The 12,734-nt window shown below is 37.8% G+C and overlaps 1 non-coding gene across 1 annotated transcript; it reads right to left on the bottom strand.

Moving 5' to 3' along the window:
• Window positions 1-522: 522 nt before the first annotated feature.
• On the bottom strand, window positions 523-624 carry LOC117066280. Its single transcript, XR_004430258.1, has one exon. It is a non-coding gene; the product is annotated as a small nucleolar RNA U13 (small nucleolar RNA).
• Window positions 625-12,734: the final 12,110 nt, after the last annotated feature.

Here is a 12,734-nt window from a genome sequence, read left to right as displayed (position 1 = left end):
CGGAAGTGAAGACTTTTCGGGCTGTGAAATACTTGAATGATTACCATTAAATATCTCAGATATGTGATGTGATTTAAGGTACTATAATGAACTAGTCTGTATCTAATATTCTGAACAAGGAATAAACCATCCCTGTGGTGATTGTTCTCCCTGTACCTCTCTCTGACTGCCTTTGCCTCCCTTCTTTGCGAAGGCAGCCACTCTACATTACCTGTAAATGTATTTGAAGTCAAACCACTAAATAAGCACTGCAATATCCTAAACAGTACAAAATGTTGGCTGCTTATTTTTACACAGTTTCTGATGAAGGCAGGGATACTACTATATCTTAGTTTGAGATATAATTGAATATACTTTCTTATCTACCAAACATAAGAAATGTTTGAGAATATAAGTCAAAGCAATGTTTTTCATATTGTTATGAATAGATACTCCTAGGAATATGAAAAGGAAATTGACAGTGTCAAGTATCAATACTGTTGTTTAAATAAGAGTCAGTCTTTCCTTTTTTTCCTTCCTTCAGGTCTGTTGGGTAATATGCCGAACATAACAAGGTTTGAGGGTGGCACATCTCACACCAGTGTGTGAACACCCAATCATCATGCTCATAAACTACAAAAGGATTCGATTCAGTCTTTTCATGTAAAAGCAATTCTACTGACTTGGAACTTAAAAAAGAAAAAAAAAAATTTTTGATCACACGGGATTACGTTTGGCCTGTCATGTTTTCATTGGCCTCACCTATATTTACACAAAGTCATATCCTTTCTTTTATAGTTACCATTCTGTGTTCTTCCCTTGGGCCACATTCCTGGCTTTAGAACACACACACATGTAGAGTAAATAGCCTCAGAGGGAATACTCTGAAGACCTCAAAACCACCTGTCAATCCATTTAAATCAATTTCAACTGATTATTTGACTAAATTTACTTATGATTGGATTCAACTGACAGGCACATTGTTGAAGTGAACCCACAAAAGAACTTCTTGATCCAATAAGACAGAATTTATGAAAATAAAAAACATAAAATGCTAAAGTCATACTTTATCTTTAATTAAGCCAACCCTAACTTATCTGGGACTTGGTGTTTCTTTCCAAAGCTCAACTAAAGGGCTTTCTACTTTATATCATCTATAAGGACTGTACTACCATTTGGATGTTAGTAAGATATCTTAGTTACAGCTGTGTTCTGAAATTCGGGAACATATTCTTCGACTAAGGTAAGCCGGGAAAATTGGAGGAACATTTGAATGAGGCGGAGCCATGTCACCTGGTATATGGAAGAGTCATTTTAATTTAAAAAGAGTGCAATTAATTCCTCTAATTGTGTATCCAGGCACCTGATTCTTGGTATGGTACAGTGACTCGTGAAATATTTTTATAATGTTCTTAAACCATAAAATTGACAACCTTCAATTCTAAAATGGTCTAAATAGGTGAATTTTTTTTCTTTTTTTCTTTTTTTTCGAAAGAAGCTATCATGTGGCGGTGACAGTGTAGAAACTGTTTGCTAAACTTCAGGCTTTCTCTCTTTGCCTTCCAGAATTCTAGTGTTCCCATCCCATCTGTGACTCCTGGTCACCGAGACATAAAGTGTAGCGCACTGCCAAGCAACACCTAACTTTCAGATTTCATGGTGAACTTGTCCATGTGGGAAAAGGAGTCCTCGCAACTACTGAGGAAGGTATTGCTTACTTTGGAGACAAGAAATTATTCTAAACCTAATTAATCCACCCCATCATAAAAACTCCCCCCATTGCTGTCTCAATTTGTCTAGGAGAGACTACTGCACAAATATTTTCTAAGAATCCCTTGAGAACCTGTTAAGATACTTCCAGGCCCAAATAATTTAGGTTGTAATGGAAGATTAAGAAACTGATGTACAGGAGAAAAACCCAGGCAATCACTCAGCCATAATTTGGCTACGCTTTTTAAGAAAATGCTGTCTATCTAGATATATTTCTCATTAGAGCTTACCACGCTTTAATATATCTCAATAAAGTCTCCATGAATACCTAAAATGTTACAATTCAAAGTCTTAAACTAAATTTTCCGTTTTGTTTTAAAGTTATTATAACTAAAATTAGGAGATTTAGCCTGGTATCATGGCCCATGTCTGTGGTCTCAGCTACTCGGGAAGCTGACGTAGGAGGATCACTTGAGCCCAGGAGATCAAGGCTGCAGTGAGCTATGTTTGGGTCACTGCACTTCTGCCTGTAAAACGGAGCAAGACCCTGTCTCAATAAAATAAAATAAGAAGAAAGAAATACAAGTAAAAAATATAATTTTTCCTACTTTTCAATAAGCATAAGTGTTTTTTTGTTTTGTTTTGTTTTGTTGCAAATTTACTGTAAAATAACCAATCCACCAAGATTGGTAAGTAGGACCATACTAGGTGTTAACAGTACTCTGACATGCTTAATGAGAAATCTGACACCAACCTAGAAGGCTGGAGAAAATAAGAAGCAGTTGTAGTCTGAGGGTGACCTAGTATATTTCCCAAATCTATTACCTGGGAATGAGGCAGAGGAAAGAAAGACACAAAACAATGGTTTGTTTATTCTTACAGGGTTTCAGATCCATTTCTAAAGATCTCTAGAAAGATACAGAGAAATGTTTCCTATTAACAACCTGGCACTACCCTTTCAGGTTGGAAGCATTTCCTTTGAGCTGGTACAAGGCCCTGTTGCAAAGCCTTCTTCCTCTACTGTTCTCCAGGGAAATGGTTAAGAGCTACCCATTAGCCTGTGTGCAGACATCTTTAAGGTACTTCCCAACTAAGGTTAATGAAAAGCTCAAGTCTTTCTTTCCTAAGCTAATAAATACCTTTTGATATTTGCTGACTTCTCAAAATGGTCATCTTCCATTGACACTGCCATCTCCCAAAGTAGGATTTTAGGGAGTAAGCCAATTAAAGACTACATCTTTAAAAAATAATTTTTGATTATTTTGTCATTTGTTGTAGGTCATTGAATTAGTCTTAAACAAACCATGAAGATTGTCCCTTTCTTGATCCCAAGGCTGGCCCCTTTCCTTAAATAAAGCTGGTTCTGCCCATCATTGTGGGGTCTCAAAGATGATCATTTTTCTTTTCTTCATGTTTTTGCAGCCATATTACATATCAGAGATAATCAAATCAACCATGCTATAACAAAAACCAGATGTTAAACCTACTAAAAGCCCTGGATGATTTTCCCCCCTATTTTTAGTGCTACATAGTCAAAGCCTCCTTTTTTAAATTTATCTTTTCTTCAGGCCTTTATTTTCAAAATTCACTAAAGCATTATACTATTTATCTGATTTCTATTATAATATTTTTAAATCACTTAAAAATGTGGATTAATTTTGCCCATTACTTGAACTACTAGTGGCCACATTTTATAATTCCCTTTACTTTTGTATTTTTTTGAGACGGAGTCTCGCTCTGTCACCCAGGCTGGAGTGAGTGGAGCCATCTTGGCTCACTGCAAGCTCCACCTCCCAGGTTCACGCCATTCTCCTGCCTCGGCCTCCCGAAATCCTTTTACTTTTAATTTGAGCTAACTTGTTACTCTACTCAGTATATAAGTGCCATCTTAAAAGCCACCCTAGATTTTGGAAATAAGATAACTTCTTCAGGTTTAAACCAGGACAAATGATACATGACAAATGAAATCAACCTTCTGCAGAAGTTACCACATGATATTTACACATATCATGAAGTTATTTCCTTAAAATCTAGGTTCTCAGGCCCTAAATCAGAGATTCTGATTTAGTATTTCTGGTGGGGATCCCATGAGTCTACATTTTTAAATTAGCACCTCAAATGTTCGTGATACTGATATTGCAAGCAACACGATTTGAGCAACAGTAAATCAAGGAACAGGATGTCCCATTAGACAAAGCAGGAAGAGCAGCTCCAGAAATCTAGCCAAGACTTGACAGAAGGGGACAGAAACCATAGCCTAAACGATGGTGTTAAGAGAAATGAGAAGAAAAATGTGAGAGGAAAAAGGCAGAAGTTTTGCATGGAGTATACAGAAGAGAAGATGAAATCACAGGAATCTGTGACCTCACACTGTTCAGAGAGAGAATGTCTTAACACCCAACATGGGCAATCATGATTTCACAGTGGTTATCTCCCTACAGTGGAGATGTGTGCCTCCAGCTCTCTGTAGCTCAATGGCATTATCCATTAAATAATCTAACTTACTCAACAAACTTGATGACTTTTCCAACCTGTTTAACTATTTTCAAGGGAGAAAAGGCCAACACAATGTTTTGGTCTATTTAACAGTTTAAAAATAATACACTGGAAATTTTATACGTTGGTGTTTTGTGAATATAGTTAGAACAGATCAGTTTCTCTGAATCTAATCAGCATTGAATAGAACAAAAGTCGAGTTTTCAGACCTTTAAAAGCAGACTCTTAAACTCAACACCAGGATGATCCTGTCTATCTACTACCCTCCTATGAAGAGCTGATGAGTGAGCTGGAGTGAGAAATGAATGTCTACCGTCTGGTTTTAATAACAGCTCCACCACTTACCAGACTTTGCATGAGTGATTCAACCTCTCTCAATGCCAGGACCCCTTTTTTAAATGGGGATAATAATACTTAGCACAAAGGGTTGTATAAATAATCAAACAAGCTAATGCGTGCAAAATTCATTTTGCCCAGTAGGTTTTCATTTCCGTTAAAAATCTTCCCTAATATTCTCCTTTCCCAGCAACTGGTGGAGTTTGCTCTTTATTATTTTTATGTAATTTAACATTGTTGGTTGTTTTTAGAAATTTTGCATACCATATATGTACCTGTGTGTGTGTGCATGTGTGTGTAATTAACAAAAAAGTTAAAAGTGATGATCGCTAAAAGATGTATAAAATTTTCCTGCGTTTTTAAACCCATCTAAACAATATTTAATATTTTCAAAACTACCATTACATGTCATTAATCTAATTCAATGATTCTTAAATTTGGCTGCACATTAGAATGATTAGGAGCTTTTAAAAATGCCACTGCCCAGATGTATCCCAGAGTAATTAACCAGAATCTCTGAAGGCAAGACTCAATCATTAATACTTTTTAAAATCTCCCCAGGTGGATCCATTTTGCAGCCAAAGTTAAAACTTCTGGTCTAATTCCAACATGCTTAAATTCAGTCCTTAATGAGGAAAGAACTGACACCTTATAAAAGTCTGTAACATCTTGAGATTTAAATAATTTTTTTCCCAAATGACTTAAAAATAGCTTATGAAAATATATTACAAATTAAATGACTGAACTCTCTCAAATCAGTATTTAATATACTTTCAAAATCTTAGTTTTAATTTATTTTATTTAGCTTATTTAAAAAAAGAAAACAAAGTGGAAACTCTGCAAAATATGGATTTAGGATGTGACGTTTCTGATAGAAATTGCAAAAGCTCAAATGGCTAACTCTTTGAGAGAGCTCCTGAGGACCTGCTAAGGTATTAATGATAGTTGATCACATCAAATTGAAGAGCAAAAAGTTCATTTAGACATCAGAAAACCTTCTGGTGGGAAGAAACTTGAAAAGACATCAATAGCAGGTCACTGGCTGAAAAACAGAGGAAGATGGCATGGCATCAAAAGAATATGACAAAAATTAAATAATATACAGTTGATTAGCAACAGAAATAGTCCACATTGGGCTACAGGAGACCTCCCAGAAGCAGAGTGGAAAATCGAGGTGGAGACTCTATGGGCAGAAAGTGTGTAAACATCCAGGAATGCCAATGGTTGAGTTAAGGAGGTTGGAATTAGGTAGCTAGAGCTGAACTTTAGTATTGGTAAGGGGGATTATTTGACCTCAGTTCTCAAGGTACTTCAGAATTTAGATTATGAAAAATCAGGGGTCTAGTTTCTGATGTTTGAAGAAAAAGTCATGATAATGAAGTGGTTACACAAGTTTCAGGTTGAAACAGATGTGAAGTCAGCACTCTGGGCTTCTTAAATTCTGCCCAAGAATAAACAAAATTGATGCTATTCCTAGGGCAAAGTTCATCTTTTCATGAAGGTGAAGCAGCCCCACCCCTGGGAGTTAGTTGTAAGAATATAGAGAAGGCCATTTCAAAATCTGGGGAGAATGTATGTGGCTTGCAAGGGGGATGGAGGGGATGGCTCATCTGTGACAACTCAGCTGGGACCTTGGGAATCACCCTGGAGGTGGTTTTCTCTCTCAGATTATCTGATCAGCCACACCCCATATCAAATCAATCACCAACTTTTGTCGATTCTAACTCAATAGTATCGCTTACACACATCCAATTAACTTATTCCTGCTGTATTCACCCTAATTGAGGCTGGCATAATCTCCCATGTTGACTTACTACATTGACCTCCTAACTGGTTTGCCTTCTCAAATCCATTGTAAGCAAAGAAATATTTCTGACCATGACCTATGTTTTTCTGGCTCTAGTCATGCTAAATAGTCAGTCTAAATAGTCATGCTATTTAGAAATCTAGTTTCCTATTAATGTTTTCCCTGGACAGTTCTGGGAGTTTCGGGGATGTTTTACAACAGCTCAGGAATAAGTCTAGTTGGCTTCTGGTTCTGCGGCATGTAGAAGGGACCATGCCTTTCTTCTACTCTAGCTATTTCCTCCCAATATGACCAAGTCTTTGGGACATTACAGGGCCCTGCTGTGTATGGCTATATCTGCTGGAATCCAAAGATTGCTGCCAGGTCACTGCTTACTCCAGTTTCCTCAACTATCTGCAGATACCCTGGAGGCCTCAAGGCATAGTTGACTTTACTGAGGGGGATGTTACAGCTTGTGCAAGGACCAGAGAAAAATGTCTTTAGTAATGTACAACAGTGTCTTTATTCTTTTGCAGTGTTTGCAGACAAAACTCGAAGGTCCAATTCTAAGTTTCTCTCTTACCATTTATGGCCACTCCTCAAAATCCCCATCCAGCACCCCATAGGAAAAGGAGAGGAAAGCACTCAACAAAGTATACAGGCTGACCTGCTCTTTTTCTGAATATCTAGGTCAAAGTAACCACCAGGGCATGGCTGGTAGACAAAGTGAAACCCACAAGCCAGTCAAAGGTGGGTGGAGAGACACCTCGACAGTGGTCATTCTCTGAGACTTTTCAATGTCCCACTTGTTTTACTTTGTGTGTGCAGGTGTGTGTGTGTGTGTGGCAGAGTGGTAATTGGAGAAGAAAGCTCTGATTTTACAGTGCTGGCAATCTCTTGGAATAGGCACCTGGAGCTTTATTTCTTTATGAATTCTTTTCTTTTTTTCTTTTCTCTTTTTCTTTTTTGAGACGGATTCTGACTCTGTTGCCCAGGCTGGTGTGCAGTGGTGCAATCTTGGCTCACTGCAACATCCTCCTCCCGAGGTCAAACAATCTTCTACCTCAGCCTCCAGAGTAACTGGGATTACAGACACATGCCACCATGCCTGGCTAATTTTTGTATTTTTAGTAGAGTCAGGGTTTCACCATGCTGGCCATGCTGGTCTGGAACTCCTGACCTCATGATCCACCCGCCTCCACTTTCCAAAGTGCTGGGATTACAGGCATGAGCCACCACACCCAACCTTACAAATTCTTTTCTTACTAGGGCTAGACAAAAGTAAAATAACCTTAGCCTGTGGAGGTGCATAGATAGGACCTAAGAAGTAGATTCTAGGTAGATGGGAAGTGACCTCTTATGGCTTCCCAAATCTTGCTCAGTAAGTCTGAACTTCAAAAAATAAAAAATAAAAAACACCTCAAGTATATTTCAAGCAATAAAATTAAAGACTTTTTTGTTTGTTTTTAAAACTTGTGAGCACCCAGGGAGTTAAGTAAGAAGGCATCAATTACTTAGCAGACCTCAAGCCCTTAGAGACCTCAAGTTGAAAATTTAAAAACTCTCTCTTTTAACCCAGATTATCTTGGTTACTTCTGTTTAGTATATTTTAGGGTACTTCCTTTTGGTTATACTCTGCTGTTTAGTAGAGTTTCATTTGAACATTCAACCTGGTCACAACTAAGAAATATTAAGGAAGAATGACGTATCCACACCTAGGACAGGTTGGTAAAGGAAGATCAATGGCCTCTCCCCTTCAAAGCTACATCCCTTAGGAGAAGATAGATCATTAGAGAAAAAAAGGAGGACAACAAGGGCCAGTTTCAGCCTCTACAGGAAGCCACTCCTTCTAGAGCATCTCTTTCATTACAGAAGTCTGCAATTGAGCCTACAGATTTGAAGTTCTTTGGGAAAGAGCAGCAGAAGTGCTGGGTTCCCTGGAGAGTCTCCAAAGTACCTTATACATTCCCAGGGCTTTTCCTGGAATTAGCTGGCTGTTATTTGAGCTCAGCAAGCAGTTCCTTCAGTTGAAATCAAAGGCTGACTCAATCCAACTCCTCAGATAGAATAAGAGACAAAAAATGAAAACAGATGGCCCAGGAGACTACAATTACTTCCTGCCTAAGCTGTTGATTGATTGTGAGTCTTGGGAAGAGCTTGTGATTTTGTAATCATTAGCAAAATGTTTGATGAATAGTTTCCAGCAACTTCAGGAACAGGCTGATGTTCAGGCCCTGAGAAAAATGTCTCCTGCAACCTCAGAGTTTGCTGGGAAGTTCAGTGAGAGGAAACATTTTTATCTGTCTCCTGACAACCAACATCACCTAATGAAATCTGAGTTGCCTTCAATTTCTGTCTGGTGCATGTATATCCATTTTGTTACCTGTCTCTACCGCATTTACATGCTGCCATCTACTTGCTTTCTCAGTGGGTTGAATTCTGTCTCATTACTTTACCTTGAGCACACTACCGATGAGATTATAAAGTTTGTAGGAAAAAAAGTACACGAGCAACCCAAGTGAGTCTGCCCATACTAACTCCCCTAAAACAGAATCAATAAATCTTTTCAAAGGCCATATCATATATTTGCTTTCATTTGAAAATATTTTTCTATGTTTAAAGTATTTTCACACCCATCATTTTAACTATGCTGAACTACACTCCAGAGCCATTTTTCCTCTCCTGAATCTTAACTTTTCTCTCTTTACTGCATTGTCCACATTATCACACAAATAGACTTATTACTTCCACCATAAAAGAATATTGTGACTCCACTTCTTTTTAGTCTATGGGCCCATTTTTCTATGTTCATTTATAATAATCTTTTCACTCTCTCTTGATCAAATACAATTTTCCTTTCACCTTGATTACACCAAGGCTACAAATGACCTCTGTGCTGCTAAATCCAGTAGTAATTTCTTAGACCTCATCTTACCTGACCTATCAACAGCATTTGATGCTATGGATCACTCAGTTCTTCTTAAAACACTTTTTTTTTCCCCTGTGGCTTTCAGGCCATCATTCATTCAAGTTTTCTTCTTCCTAATTGATCACTCCTTCTTTATCATTATTGCAGGTTCTTTCTCATGTCTCAGAAACCTGAATGCTGGAGTGAGCCAGGACTCAGGCCTGTGTCCCTCTATATTTAAACTCACCTCCTGAGTTCATCTAGTCTTATGACTTTCAATACTGTTTATATATGTTGATGAGTAAGTCTCTCTCTTTCCAGCACCTCTCTCTCCCCCTGATTCTTCATTTGTATATCCAGCTGCTTACTGGATATCATGAGATGTCTAATGGGCATTTCATGCTTATGTCCAAAAGCAAACTTCTGTTTTTAAGTAACCCCAATTATTTCTCCAACATCATGCCCCATGAGGGAATCCCATCTTTCCAGACACTCAACCAAAATCCACCCAAAAATTATCTGGCTCTACTTTTCAAAATATTCCCAGAATCTGGTCATGTCTGAACACTTGCACTGCTGCTACACTGCCCAAGCTGTGTTTATCTCTTCCCAGCACTACTGCAATAGCTTCCTAATTTTTCAAGCTTCATCCATGTTCCTTTTCTGTACAATACTGTACAACATCTTTTAAAATTAAAATATAATTCACATACCATACAATTTACCATTTTAAGATGTAAAATCAGCAGTTTTTAGTGTATTCACAAACTTGTGCAAAAATTGCCACTAATCCCATTTTTATGACTCCAAAAAGAAACCCTATCCCAGTCACTTTCCACACTCCCCTCACCACCAGCCCCTGGAAAAATACTAACTGCCACTAATCTGAATATTTCAGATGAATGGAATCATATTACTTGTGCCTTTTATGCCTTTTTTGCTTTGTTTTGTTTTGTTTTGTTTTGAGACAGAGTTTTGTTCTTTTTGCCCAGGCTGGAGTGCAATGGTGTGATCTCGGCTCACTGCAACCTCTGCCCCCCAGGTTCAAGCGATTCTCCTGCCTCAGCCTCCTGAGTAGCTGGGATCACAGGTGGGCATCAACACATACCGCTAATTTTTGTATTTTTAGTAGAGACAGGGTTTCGTCATGTTGGCCAGGCTGGTCTCGAACTCCTGACTTCAGGTGATCTACCCACCTTGGCCTCCCAAATACCACAAGTAGCCAAAACAATCTTGGGGAAAAATAATAAAAGAATAGAACTGGAGAACTTATGCTTCCTCATTTCAAAACTTACCACAAAGCTACAGTAATCAAAACAGTGTGGTACTAGCATAAAGACAGACATAAGAACTAATGGAATAGAAGAGAACCCACAAATAAACCCTTGAATTATGGTCAAATAATTTTTGACAAAGATGCCAAGGCCATTCAATGGGGAAAGGAAATTGGATATTCACATGCAAAAAATAAAACTGGGTACCTCACATAACATTACATACAAAAATAAACTCAAAATGGACCACAGACTTAAGAGTAAGACCAAAAACTATAAACTTTTAGAAGAAAATATTGGGCAAAAGCCTCATGTCGTTGGATTTGGCAGCAATTTCTTGGATATGACTCCAAATTCACTCCATAATATGAATTTCATCCTACAACCTAAATGTATGGCTCCACACATTCATGTACTACTTCAGGGATGTCAGAAAACCTTCCCAACATCATTCACATAGCAAGCACATTTGTGACTAAAAATTTTCATTAATTATTTAAACAAAGATTTTTATATTCCTCTTTTCTAGTTTTACTATGAGCTAGCACACAAAATTCAACCCAAGGAGTGCAAATCAAATTAAAAAGGGAAAAACTGTAATTCAGGAAAGGAGAATCAAGACTTGAAGAATAGACTGAATTATTAATATTTTCTCCTATTGTTCATTGAATAGTCCAGTTGACAATACTTACTGTATTTATGGAGTTTTATTGTTACTAGGGTTTTGGGAACTGAAAATGCATGCTATCTTAGAAATGATCTCAGAAATACTGGCTGGATTCCCAGGTAGTCCACCAAAGCTCATTTAACTCATAGTGTAAGTAATCATGAATGAGAGAAACTAATGCTGGAGAATAAATGTGTCTTTTAAATATAATACATATTTAAACATCTCTATAATCTAAAAATCCTTAAATGTAAATATAAAACATTGACAATCAAAAATTTTAAAACATAAAATTGATGAAACTGGTTGAGTATGGCTGTAGATAGAGTGTGGGGGAGATTCTGTTTGGAAATTTGACCACTTCCAAGAACCCTGGGGGCTGAAGGATGCCATTTCTTTCCTGTGCCAGATTTTGCCTCAAACTCAGAGGTTTTATTTCTTTGATGAAAGTGTCTCAACTATCAACACGAGTCTCTTGTCCATCCAAACACTATATTAGGTGTGTCATTTTGTATATTTTTACATCAAAAGGGAATTCTGTTTAAAAATGTTTGCATTTAGAAGACAATGGAATTTATTCAATCTCTAAAGCAAAATTTTTCACACTCTCTTTAATTCCTTTCATTCTCAGGGTTTCTTCAGATACACACCCATGTTTTTTTCTTTGATTTTCAAGATCACTTTTTCATGTTATCAGAATCTATTGGCTTCAGCTTGAGGTCATATTGTATCTACATTGAGTCAGAGATCATATTACCCTTTCTCGTACCCTGCAGAACCTTCCAGTAGATAACTGAGTTCTTAGACTCCTTGTTCTTCACTCCATCAAGATCAAGCCTAAGCTAAAGGCTAATGAACCGGGCAAATGGTTGAGGTCCCCTTATCATGTTTGGCTAACAACCTAGGATGGACTGTTAAGAGCGCAATAGAGTTTTCTTTTTATTTGGAGTCAGGTGGCCCTGGGCGTCATTCTAACTTCTCCTTACTGAGAGGTCTTAACAAATGGATGTCACCTGTCTGAGCCTCAGTGGTCTCATCTAAGAAAAGATCATAATATGCTGCATAATGTATGTGAAATATCATGAAAAGTTACAGGCATATGAATTTTGGATGATTATGATGGGTCAATGTAGGCTCATCAGTTGTAACAAGTGTACCCTCTGGTAGGGGATATTGACAATGGAAGAAGGCTATGCACATGTTGGGGTGGTGGGTAATGGGAAATATCTGTATTTTCCTTTCAATTTTGCTGTGAACTTAAAACTACTCTTAAAAAATGCCTTAAAGCAAAAAGTTACAGGCACATAGAAGGTATTCAATAAATGCCAGTTTTGCTCTCTTACCTTTTTTAAATCTCTACCATAGACACTCAGAAAATGGAGGACTCCAACACTCAAGTGAAAAATAGTGCTGCAGAGAAGAGCTCCTAAGGGCCCTGTTTCCCCAGGAGGATCAAGATGCTCTTTTCCCTGTGCCAGCAGCAGGAGAAGAAAAGGTCTTGGGTGAAAGGTAAGAGTCAGTTCTGCTGTATGGGATTGTGCAGACTGTGCCCCAACACTAGAGTGGCTGCCAAGGAAG

Source organism: Trachypithecus francoisi, unplaced genomic scaffold (assembly GCF_009764315.1).
Source record: "Trachypithecus francoisi isolate TF-2019V2 unplaced genomic scaffold, Tfra_2.0 Lachesis_group2, whole genome shotgun sequence".
NCBI lineage: Eukaryota > Metazoa > Chordata > Mammalia > Primates > Cercopithecidae > Trachypithecus > Trachypithecus francoisi.
Note: the sequence above shows the minus strand (reverse complement) of the source record. Positions and strands in the feature narration are given on the sequence as shown.